Below are 13,236 nucleotides of genomic sequence, written 5' to 3' on the forward strand. Positions count from 1 at the left end.
GTTCTGACAAGCAATAAAAGAGAAAGAGAAAAAAATACATACATACATACACACACACACACACACACACATATGAAAGAAAACAAAAAGATATTACTATTTATAGGAAATCAATTTAAAAATTTTGAATTAATTTTGAAGAATCAATACAATTGCTAGATAAAGATATGGAACATTTCATGCTGAAAAAAAACTCATTCCCAACAGAACAAAAAGATAGAATTTTTTTTTTTTTTTTACACAACAAAAACTATTTACAGTTGAAAAACACAGAAAATCTTGAGTTCTGAATGTGTGGTATTTCCAAGGTGTCTTGATCAAACAGGGCAATAGTAGGCAAGGAAGCTGACAAAGGGGCCAATCAAGATCTTACTCGAGAGCGTCACCCAGAGCAAGGGAAGGCCTGAGTCAGTCCTGCTCAGGACTGTATGTCCCTACACTGTGAGATCACCATGGGAAGCTTGTGCTTATTGGTGGGGTCTGTGGGAACATTCTCAATCTTTCTTATCACTAGAAGCCCATCAATGATTTCTCCAAACGCTACGCGCTTCCCACCAAGCCCATTACATATAGAGTAGGTCATAAAGAACTAGTGGCCATTTGTACTGAAACCACTGTTTGCCATGGAAAGGAAGCCTGGAGCTGAGTGTCTAAGTTTAAAATTTTCATCTGCAAATGGCCCCCAGTACATACTGGTAACCACAGCACCATCTCCGTTTACATCTCCACCCTGAATCACGAAATCATTTATGACCCTGTGTAAAGTGCTTCCTTTGTACTCTAATGGAACCCTTTCTTTTTTGAATTCTCCAGTGCAGAACTAATTAAAGTTCTTGGCTGTCTTAGGCACAGCATCTACAGAGCTCCATCTTCATACAACCAACATCCTACAACCCTCAGGAGACGGTCAAAAGGCCCAGTCCAAGACCATGAAGGCCTCACGGAGATGAGACCCTGAAGAGCTAACCCTTCCCTCCCCCATGACTTGATCTCTCTCACCTCTGCCTCTGTAACCTATCCTTTCCTTCCGCCCAGTCCTTCTGCAGGCAGTGTGCCAGGATGGGCACGAGGAAGGGAAAGACTCCTCATCCTCCTCCCTTACCACACTCCGCAAGTTGGTAGATTCTGGTCCAATTTCCCCCTTCCTGGTTTCCCAAGCTTGCTATCTATCTCTGGGTGGGTGAATTCTGCCTGCCTAGCCTCATGCTATTTCCCTTCCAAAGACAGACTCTTAATGGGAACTGTGTGTGACTTAGATTGGGAGAGGTGGGGTAGGAGCCTGGAGTATTTTACTGAGAGATACAAAATAAAACTTGATTAATGGAAAGACTTAGCATGCTCCTCTATGAAAAGCCTAAATATTTTAAGGATATCAATTCTTTTCAATTAATGTATTGCTTTAAAGCAATTTAAATTAAAATCCCAATGTGTTTTGTTTTGTTGTGTTGTGTTTGCTTAAACTTGTAAAATTATTGTAAAGCTAATTTAAAAGAATAATCAAGAAAAGTATTTTTAAAGTACACTCAAAAGTAATGTGGTGGCGAATGAGGCCCTTCTAAATCCAAAACATGCAGTAAAGCATCAATAATTAAAACAGTATAGTACCAATGCAAAAATAAATGGCTTGATCAGAGCACAGAAAAGAAAGTAATTAGAGCTAAATATAAAAATATGGATCAACAGGGAAAGAATGATTCTCAATAACATGCTGGCTTTCACTGTGGTTGCATTTAGGGCTCCAAAGAAAGGGGACAGCTTGGATACTTGGGACAGGGAAGCTTTCTTAGTTTGACTTCACTAAGTGAGAACTTTCACACACTTGGCCAGGTTCTTCTCCATTCTCTTCCTCAATAAGCTAGATAAACTAGATAACTTGATAGCAAGTTATCACGTTTTCTAGCTTAATTTCCACCAAAATAATTTAATGTAACTGAGAACTACACTGATATGGCTTCATTGATCCAATTCTCTGCTCCTTACCAGGCTGAGCTTTATCTTTCTTATACTTTTTATTTTTCAGCCCTCTACCCCATCCCGCCCCCTTCTGACTTTCACCAAATAATGTTGTGATGACTGATTAACTGATATATTTTTATATCATACCATAGGGCAAGAATAAATTCTGGATGAATTAGTTGACTAAATTTTTTTTTAATTAAAAGATAAAATTGAATGTTTATGAGACTCCTTAAGATGATATATAATGTATTAAGTTATAAAAGGATGGATTAATTACAAGGTAAAAGATCAACACATGAACACCTAAAAATCTAAAACATTATATACTAAAACACAGTATAAAGAAAAGAGAAATAACAGACTAGCAAAACGTGTTAAATAAAATATAGGATAAATAATTTTATTATATAAGGATCCATAAAATTAGTTATTTTAAAGCTCTAATAATATCCCAATAAATATGCAAAGGACATGAACAGATAATCTGTAAAGAGGACATACTACTAGCAAACATTTATGAAAATATTCAACTCACTGGTAATCAACAAAATAGAAATTAAAACCAGCTATTATTATTCACTTATAAAAGTAACTTTTTTATGCCAATACTCATTGTTGGCAAAGCTTCAAGAAAACTGATATTCTTTATATTACTAGTGGCAGCAAAATTATCACAACTTATTTGTAAAGCAATTTTGCACTCTTAATCAAAACTTGTCAAAATGTTTTTGATCCAGTAATTCCATTTCTGGGAATGTAGCCTAAAAAAATAATCTGAACCCTGGAAAAAATATTGATGAATGAAGATGTCCAACTCAGCATTATAATTGCAGAAACATAAAACTATATACAAAGTAAAATAATGTACTACCTTATGACAAACCCAGTGGAATTAAATATTAAGCACCATTCAAAATCATGGTTATAAGGATTAGGTAGCAACATAGAAATATGCTGATTAAAATTCCAAAAATATATATGGCAAAGTACTATAAGGATATAAATACTATTATTAATACTACTACTACTACTACTAATACTACTAATAATAATAATAATAATAATAATAATAATTGAGCCCCAACTATGCCAGGCACTATACACACATAATCTTTAACCCTCATATCAACTCTAGGACATAGAAAAACAGGTAACAATAATAAACTAACGAGATCTGCCATCTTCTTCCCTGGAGCACAAATGTTTCCAGTGCCCATAGCTCTCCATGTTCCCCAGGAACTGCCCTCAGCTGAAGGAAAAAGGTAGCTCAAAGTCACAGCTCATTTCCAGAGCAACCTAGAGCCAATATTTGGTCACTGCAAAGACATAAAGGCCCAGCTCCGTAGCCCTAACTAAGGACAACGCTGAAAGGCCAATCCAGCCTCTGAGCTCTGTGTAGTCAGCTAAGGCCTTTGCTGAGACTACACTGCAGCCCCAATTCTTCCTCTACCCTATCCCCATAGTTGATGTTCCTCAGAATAGTCTTTGATAAAATCCCAACACACTGATCTCTGTTTCAGAGCCTGCTTTCCAGGGATGTGAACTTATAACAGCCAAATGCGGGGAATGGTCCAAGACAGCAACATTAAGATGAGATTTGGGAGCCAGATCAAAGGCACCACTGCCAGTGGTAGCCTGCACCTAGCACAAGCTTGCAGTACAACTGTTCACCAGTGTTGAACTGGGGTATTGTACCAGTGGATGAAATGTAATAGGTCAGATATTAGGAAATATGGAAGAAATGGGAATTTTAAGGACAACAGAATTGGATGGTTATTGCTGGGGATATCTGAGACGTAAGAGAAAGACAATGAAAAGACAGTGATAAATCATCAATTCGAAGCTAAGTATGAGAGGGCTTCCTTGGGGGATGGAAAGGTAAAACTGAGGTTTGAGACTGAGACCACAAGAGCAGTAAGGCTCCAGAGAAGGTTCGGTTCTCAACATAGGCAAGTCTGTACCAATCAACTGGCTTGCTGCACTGACATATTTTGATCCCTAGATTCTCCTGAAACCTCTGGCCTGCAGGTGTCCAACTCCCCCTTGTTGAGAGCTTCCTATTACTTGCACATGTTGCAGAGGCCTCTCCCCTATAAGACAATATACTCATCCCACACCCCAGGATCTCCCTCTACTTTCCCTTATGTCCAACAAACATGGTTAAGTCAAATTATAACCCAGGACTTAAGGATACAAATTATAGTTAGAAACGAGGAATGATAATATATTCAGATAAAGGGACAACAAAACAAGAACATATAACGGAAGGTTCTCCTTGCCTCTCTAAATCTAAAGATTCCTACTATCCATTTACTTTCACTGTTCTTTTTCACCCATCTTATAACTGGCCCTTGGCCCTGCTCTCCCTGTCCAACTTACTGCTTATTTAGTTAAAAGGCACCCTTCCTGCCACCCTTGAAAATCACGTATTTTGGTCAGCAACATGTATCCACACTAAGAGGGTGCCCAGCTAGGCACCAAAAGGATAAACCATGGTACTAAAACTCATGCTCCTCTAGCACAAGGCTCTGTAGATTTGGTCAGAAATGATAACTTTTATTAGCAAATCACAATTATAGGGCCAAATAGCCCATATCAAGTAGTGCTTACCTTTTGAAAATTTATTTTCTTACAGACCAGCCTCAGGTTGCATTGAAACCATAAAACGTTGCATTTAAAATAACTTACCATCCATATGTCAACAATAAAGGCAATATTTGTCTAGATATCTTAATATTGATGTTGCCTGCCTTATTATTTCAAAGGTTCTTTAATCCATTTTTTTCATTGTTACATGATCCAAACCCAGATGACCCCCTAATATCAGAGATAGCACAAAAATATAAAGCTAAGAAAACTCAACAAAATATCTTGGGGTAGACTCAGAAGTATGGCACATGAAAATGCTACTTTAATGGCAGAATAACCTTTGTTACAAGAGGGATATACTTTAACTGGTCTTTTTAAATTTTCTAATCTGGCAGTTCCCCTATATGAATTATTTTTCTTTCATTTTAATGTTTTGTTTATTTTCCTCTACTCATGTATTTGCCCACTCAAAATGATTCAGGTATTTGCAGATTTGGATAGTTACTGCTTTTAGAAAATGCAGTTACAAGAGAATGAGTAGCCATCATTCAGAACATTTCAATATGGAGCTTGTGTGTTACAGGGCCAACACTTCAATCTAACTTTGCCGTGATACTGAAATCACTCCTCACTGCTCTAATCTGCGGAAGTGATCATCTAGGGATGGGAGGAGGGGGGAGATGGTCACCCAGTTGTCTCAGTAAAAGAAGCACCACTGCTGTGGTGCCTGAGGTTTGAGGTCCATGATACATTTTCTGTTCTTCACTGAGGTAACTAAAGAATTGGTGCTGAATATATAACAGCAGCAAAACAAGATGTGGTATATTTTATGCATGCCCATAAAGGAAATAACCTATTCTTGGCCTCTAGAAAATAAAAATTGGGACACATCTTAATTCCAAAATAGAGCGTTCAACATATAGTAATTTTTATTTAAATTGTTAGGAGGTTTGGTGCTCATAGTCCATTGTCCAATAAAATCTTTAATATATCCCTAAAAAATGTTGGAATTTGTCAATGGAAGAATAGTCATATAATAGCTCTGTCAATAATTAATTTATTTTTCTTCAATAAATTGCAGAGACTAATGAAGAAAAAAACATATAATGACCTACACATACCTGAAGCACAGCCTTGAAATGACAATATTATGGAAATAATAAATCAGCCGTAGTTGAAGATTTTAACATACTTCTCTCAGAAATTGATAGATGATGTAGACAATTAATTAAAATGTGAAAGATTAATAACACAATTCATAAAAGTTTAAACCAAATGGAGACCACAAACTTATTCTGAGAAAACATAGAACCTTTATAAAAACTACTGGCTTCAAAGGAGGCTTTCATAAATTCCAAAGAATTAACATTTTCTAGTCTATTTCTGTGACTATAATGTGGACATCAATTACAAAATGATAGATTTACAAAAACTCCCAAATGTCTGAAAATGAAGTAACATCATAACTATAGTTTAAAGAGATGATCAGATGAGAAATTTTAAAATGCAGTCATTGCTCTTATTCTATAGATTACATATTCCTATAAAAGTATTGTGTCATGGAATTTTGCACATTAAAAATAACAGGACTCAAAAAAACGGGTGAGGGGTTATTATAGGCAGAATTTCTAGACATGGCCCCCAAGATTCCACTATCTAGTATCTGTGAATATAATGATACATCACTCCTGTGATTCAGTTATGTTACACGGCACAGTTGAGCTTAAAAAACAGAGGTTATATTAAATTAGGTGGGCCTAATTTAATAATGTGAGCCCTTAAAAGGAGAGAATTTTCTCTGACTGGTGGCAAAAGGTGTAAGAGGAAGTCAGAGAGACTGAAAACATGAGCAGCATTACATGAGCCATTGCTGGCTTAAAGATGGAGATGGCTGCATGGGAAGGAATGTGGGTGGCTCTGGGCGCAAGGAGCAGACAGACACTTGCTGACAGACAGCAAGGAAATGGGGACCCTGTTTCTCTAACAAAGAACCGAATTCTGCCAATGACCAGTGAGCTTGGAAAAGGATCTTTGCCCCAAATGAGATACCTTGTTTTTAGCATGGTGGTACCCTAAGAAGAAAATCCAGCCACACCAGACTAGACTTCTGACCTACAGAAACTTTGGTGTTGTTTTAAGCCACTAAATTTAAGATAAGTTGTTACACGTCAAGAGAAAACATAGAAGCAGAGCACTCAAAAATGTGTACAGTTTTATATAAGCAATACACTAAAAAAATAACAAATTCAAAAATCGTTACCCAATTTCAAACATCTTAAATACCTAATTAAAAAATACATTAAAGTAACATGTCTTTTCTTTAATATTTGGCTACAGAATTCCATCTATATTCACTAGATTACATGTGTCAGTTTTGTGATTCAAACCATCTGCATCTTTGCTAATTATTTTTTTCTGTGTGACTTATCAATAAACAAAAGTGATGAGTTGAAATCTCTCATTATGATAGGGGATTTACTTATTTATCCTACAGTTTTATCAAGTTTTGCTTCATATATTTTAAAGATATTTTATTAATTGCATATATGGTTAGGATTGTTATATCTTCTTAACAAATCAAACCTTTTATCATTATATAGTAACCCTTTCAAGGCTTAAATTTGCTTTATTGTTAAAAACCTACCTTTTCTGCTATTTATATAGTTATATCAATTTTCTTTTGGTTAGTATTTACCTGATATATCTTTTCCCACCCTCTTACTTTACTTTACTATTTCATTATGATTTACTCTCTTAAAAAAAAAAAACACATAAAACTGGATTTTATAAATCTAATGTAGCAATTTTCATTTTTTAATTTGTTAGACAATTTATATTTATAATGAGTATTTATGTAATGAGATATATTGCTACAACTTTAGTGTCTAATTTCAACTACTGAACATTTTGTTTACTCTGTAGTCTCTCTTGCCTTCTTTTTAAAAATTGATTCTTATAGCTTTCCCCTAGCAAAACGAAAACTTTATCTTCCTCTTCTATCTCTTGGTTTCTCTACCCACCTATATACTCCATTACAAACTCTATTCTTGTTGATACTGTGTAGATTTTAATTCTGGGTTATTAAGCATATACTTTCACTTTTCCTTTCTCTTAGCTTTAACTTAGAGACAAAAATACCTAACCTTTGCTAAAATATTTAATCATTCTCATTTTATATATTTCTTTCTACATGTACTGAATTTGTTTCTCTATTTATTTGAATACTTCCTTCAAAAATATTTTCAATGTGGATCTTTGTATCTTAAATCATCTGTGCCCTTATAAGCCTGCAGACAGTTTTGTTATATGTTCATATTTGGATGGTAATGTGGCTGGATATAAAATTTTGAGTTTAAAATACTATGGGCCCTTATAAGAGAAAAGATAGGGAGATGTGACACAGAAGGACAGAGAGGGGAAGATGATGTGCAGATGGAGGCAGAGATTGGGGACACGTGGCCCCAAACCAAGGAACAGCAAAGGTGGCCAATGACCAAAAGCTAAGAAAAAGGCATGGAAAAGATTCTCCCTCAGAACCTCCAAAAAGAAACAACATAGCTAACACACTGATTTCAGACTTCTGCCCTCCAACCGTGAGAGAACAAATTTCTGTTGTTTCAAGCCACCCAGTTTGTGACAATTTATTACAGCAGTCCTAGGGACCCAATACATAGGGTATGACCTATGCTTCTTCTAGTGAGACCAGGTCACATTTTCCTGTTGAGTAATTTTGGATTGTATCCAAACATTTTCATTATCCAGACATTGTAAAAATTAAGTTGCAAAGCCTTTGGGTTATGTTATATTTCTTCAAAGAATTTTCATGTTTGTTTTAGTAGACAATTCACTTGGTTAAACTCAAACTAATAACTGTCATACCTGCGGTGGCGAGAGTTCAGACCACAGTTTAGTTCTTTGAGCCTTAGCTGCATTATGCTTCCAGTTTGCCCCATACATTCATTCATGTTTCAGGGATTAGCCAGAGACTTGGGCTGATTTTAAACATGAATTTGGAGTTCCTTTCTCTAGCTCATTCATTTTCAGGATTTCCCCCTCACACCTTGACATCCTTAGTTGACCGAAACTCTCTCCCCTAATTTCTCTGTCCAAAATTTAGAGGGCTTTGTATCAGTTTTAGCTGCCACTGAGCCATGGAATTTTCTCCATAAAAATCGTTTGCTTCAAGGTTCAACTCATTTCCAAAATGTGTCTACCTAATTTCAGTCTCCAAAGCTTTAAGTTGTTTTGTTTTTCTTTTTTGTCTAGAAGTTATAGCTTTTGTTTATTGGGCAATTGGCTTGTTAGATGTCTGCTTCTCCAGATCAGAATCTTCAGCATCAGTGTATAAGTGACCCCAGCATATAAGGCAGAGAACCTCTATTCTAAGGTTTACTCTAGAATTGATTTCAGGGATGGGACCCAATAGTCCATGTAAACTAGCCATCTAGTCAAGAACTAGAAACCAATCTAGAACATAACCTCCTATTAATTTGCCTCTGATTCCAGAGCCCAAACTCTTAGAGACTCTCTTATAATTGGTTGAAATCAAAAGTAACTTTAGTTGAAGATGTAGTAATTGTGTAAATATTTGACCCTTCTTAGAGACCAGGACTCAAGATTTTATCTGCCACCTTCCCCCCGCCCCCGCCGCTTTAAAACCGGTTTGTCTTGACATTAATTTTCTAAAGTAACATAAGTCATATATTTATTCCCTTACATTCAGAGCTCTATCACACCAAAACAAACAAAAACAAGCCAACTTACACCTTTCACAAGCAGATATTCCTCTCTGAATGTCATAAATCTGTATTTACAGCTATGCCATTCAGAACATTATGGGCAATATGGTGTTTGATAGTGTTTAAACCAGTTAATGCTGTGTTTATCAAATGGCGGGTAGAAATTAATAGCCTCCATGTGAAATCTCATTTTTTTTAAGTAGCAGAAAGAATCTTTCCCAGATCCCCTAGGGGCAACTTCATCAACCATTATTTCCTTTGTCATTTAAAAAGGAAAATAGTGAGACTGGGCAAACTGCAATTTGAATCTGTTCATCTTGATCCCTGCCTTGCATTAGAATTGAAAACGTAATTTCCAGGCCTTCTTCACAAATAGAATTGTTGTTATTATTCAGTTTTCCATATGCGAGAAGCTGTCACCTCTGTCAGATTCAGTGCATCTCCATTTGTGACTCCAAAACCAGACTCACAGGTCTGAACACACGCTGTGCATCTCAAGTGAAAAGGTAATTTCTCTCCTAATGCACCAAGAGCCCTACTGATAAGAGCCAAGTCCCTGGTTTGAATATTTGTTCCCATCATCTCCTAGTAACATATTAATGCATCGAATGCCCTCCACATATGCCAGATGTCTCTACTCCTTGGATAGTTCCTGACAGGAGATCCAGGAACTGTTATTACCTAGTACCATAAGGATGCCATTTAGGGCAATATTATCTTTGATTCTCAGTCCTGCTCCATGGAAAACTAGCCTCTAGCTGCATGATCTCACTAAGATACCCTCTCTCTCCCTAATTATGACCTTTCTTATGTAGGACAAAGTCCATTCCTCTGTAGTTCCTATCTCTCCAGGGGCTGGCCAGCTGGGAACAGACAAACAAGATCTGGCATCAGAAACAGTCTGAGACCCAGGAGGTAACTTCAGGGGGAGGTACAGAGTGTTAAAAGTATCCTATCCAAAGAACATCATCGGCTAATAATCATCATAAACATAAGGAACCAAAATAAAACGCTGACTGCAAGCATTTTGAAATTCTAGGAATCGAAAAATTTATCTCAGGAGTGAAGACAATTTTTTAAAGTTATAAGCCTACAGTGAGTTCTTTGCGAAGGAGAGGGACTGAAGCAAAGAAAAACTGAACTGATCTGCATGATAAAGCAGGACCTTTGTGGAGGAGAAGGTATTATGCTATAAATTGAATCTAGGGTTCCCTGGGATGTCAGGAAGAGGGAGTGCCAGAGGGAGGCAGAATTTCAGTAAGAGAAAATGAGAGAGAGAATTCAGACCTGAATGAATTTAAGAGTAGACTCTCAATATCATGGAGGGAGACAAAGCTTAATGGCAGCTCCAGGAGGAGTGTCCAGTGATGGCACGCAACCAGTGATGGGTTCATTCCCTTAGCTAATCCAGTCCTCAGTCATGTGTGTTAAACGCAAGAGCCTTGTGATGCAGTGGGAAGCCTGGGTCTATACTTGGAACAATGAATGATGGGGAGGATAGTCTTGCTTTTGCTATCCATCTTCTGTGGCAAGCAGGAAGCAGCAGTAGAGTTTCTACAGAGAATGGGGGTCTCAGAGGACCAACTGTAAAATAGGTTAGCAAGCACTGGTGAGTTATAAAGTGACTAGGAGGAGAAAACAGACTACTCTTTCTTCCAATACCCTAGGAAGTCGAGTCTAGACCTTTCTATGATGTGTCCGGGACACAGGCAAGTAGTGATAACTAGGTTATACTGAGTCCAGGCTGTGAGCAAGGATGTATGATGGGAAGCCAAACATGGGACACAAAAACCTGAAATCAAGCATAGAGTGCTCAGATGCATTTCATCTAATTGCTCACCAATTGCTACAGTATTTTTAGTGGCTCAGCTGTTGGTAAGTCTGCTCTTGTCCTGGGTTTATACTAAAGGCATCCTTCTCATTACAGGCAATACTTTGGATACCATCTCTTCCTGATTTGTGTGCAGAGTACCTTCTTACCCAGAAAAAAAATCTAACCAAGGGCAAAAATTTCATCCGTCTATGTTGCAAGGTCCCTAACTATCAAATTCATTGAGTGCAAACAATACATAATCACCCGAGCAGTGCTAAGATTGTTGAAATTCAATCCCAAAGAAGCCTCTCAAAGCTATCAGAGAAGCATGCTTTTGCGTCTCATCAAAGAATCTGAGCCTAACAGACAGACATAGTAGAGCCAGACGTTCTAAGAAACTGCAAGTATTGTCAGAGACTATGGATCTCAACTTGGTTGGAAACAAGAAGAGAGTTAATGATTTTGGAGTCCTACTCTCAGCTAGGCTATGTTAGACATTTCCACACATCCTTACAATTCCTCTGCGAAAGAAGCAGGGGCTTAAATCAGTATGGGGTCATACTGGTCCCAGGCCTAATTCCAAGTCCTATGATCTTTCTATATTGACTTCCTGCCTCTGAAGGTGCACACATCATAAAGGTACACCTAAATGACTGTTCACAGGATGCCCTGATATCTCTGGATGCCACAGAATATTCCACTGGTTCCAGACTAAGGGTTGCAACCCATTTGTCCATCATGATTTCAATTTAGTGGGTCTTGACCAACATTTTAAAATAATAGAATAGAAAAGATTATATTACATTGCATAAAGTACAGTGAATACTAATTGGATACACACACACATATGCCACACATACATGTATGAATTGCCTTATTATGTAAAGTATGCTTCTTAATGTGAGTTTTGTTCAAACACATTTGAAAAAGAGTTCATAGGAATTAAGATGGAACTACTGAATAGTAGAATCTCAGGAAATTTTATTGGGCTCATGATGTTCCTTGGGCAATGGGAATCAGAAAATATCCTGAACTAATCTGATTCTGAAAGAAAGTGTCCAAAAAGAATGTGCATGGCCAAAATTCCCATAACATCCCACTCCTTACATTACTGGTTCCAAGCCATTAACCATCACCATAACCACTGCTTCCATGAGAGGACAGGAGTGGATGAGTAAATCCCATCAATGAAAAGACCTACTGTTGGGACAGGGGCCCCTGGTCCTAGGGAGCTGACTCCGCCTTCTCCATTGGACTTAGGGGTCCCCACAGACCTCATCTTATGATATGCCTCATCTTATGATAAGACTTCATCTTATCATATTCCAAATGGGACACAGTCAGTAACCACGGGCCTAACGTCAAAATTCCTTGAAGTCTAGCTTTTAGGTACCAGATAGGAAAAAAGCAGATAAGCCTCTGCTTTCTTACCAATGAGCTTGTTGGCAGCCACCGGGCGGTGTGTTTATTTAACAGAGGTATCCCAGTTCTATCTGGACCAGCTAGAAGCATTTTGCAGTGTTTGTCCTGTCAACCCTTTCCTTCCTGGAAATAATCTCTGGCAATGGTTTAGGAGAGGAACAAGTTTGGACCATATTCCACCACCACCACCCCCCCTCAAAATTTATCACTCATTCAGCTCTAACATGACATGTCTGTGTGTTATTATCACTATAGTCGGCATTTACCTTCCACCCCTTCCATTCTCCCCATCTTTCAAGCATCTCTGGGCAAACTCCTTGGCAGAAAAACAGAGGAAATGATCTTTGCTCATAGCAGTAATTCCTCACAGTTATATACAGCTTTATAATTGACAAAGCACATTCGCTGCCTCATCTCAATCAATCATCTATATAGTAAGCACTAATCTAACACATAAAAGTGTCAGAATCTCAAAGATCATGAAGGCTAAATGCCTTGCCCAGGTTCACATGGCCTGTGCGTGCTGGAGTCAGAACTGTAGCCTGACCCTGCTAATTCTAAATGCCATGCTCTGACAGGAGACAGCAGGGCTCAGGGCAGACAAGCCGCCATTCTGGGACCTTAATAATACCAATAATAATCACTAATACGGTATAGAGAATGTGATGGGCTCTGCTCTGTGATGGGTTTATTGCAGAGAGCATCTCATTTTTT

At 37.7% G+C, this 13,236-nt stretch overlaps 1 pseudogene; it reads right to left on the reverse strand.

Moving 5' to 3' along the window:
* Positions 1 to 418: 418 nt before the first annotated feature.
* Positions 419 to 12,379, reverse strand: LOC118615099 (annotated as a pseudogene).
* Positions 12,380 to 13,236: the final 857 nt, after the last annotated feature.

Source organism: Rousettus aegyptiacus, unplaced genomic scaffold, assembly GCF_014176215.1.
Source record: "Rousettus aegyptiacus isolate mRouAeg1 unplaced genomic scaffold, mRouAeg1.p scaffold_m13_p_3, whole genome shotgun sequence".
NCBI lineage: Eukaryota > Metazoa > Chordata > Mammalia > Chiroptera > Pteropodidae > Rousettus > Rousettus aegyptiacus.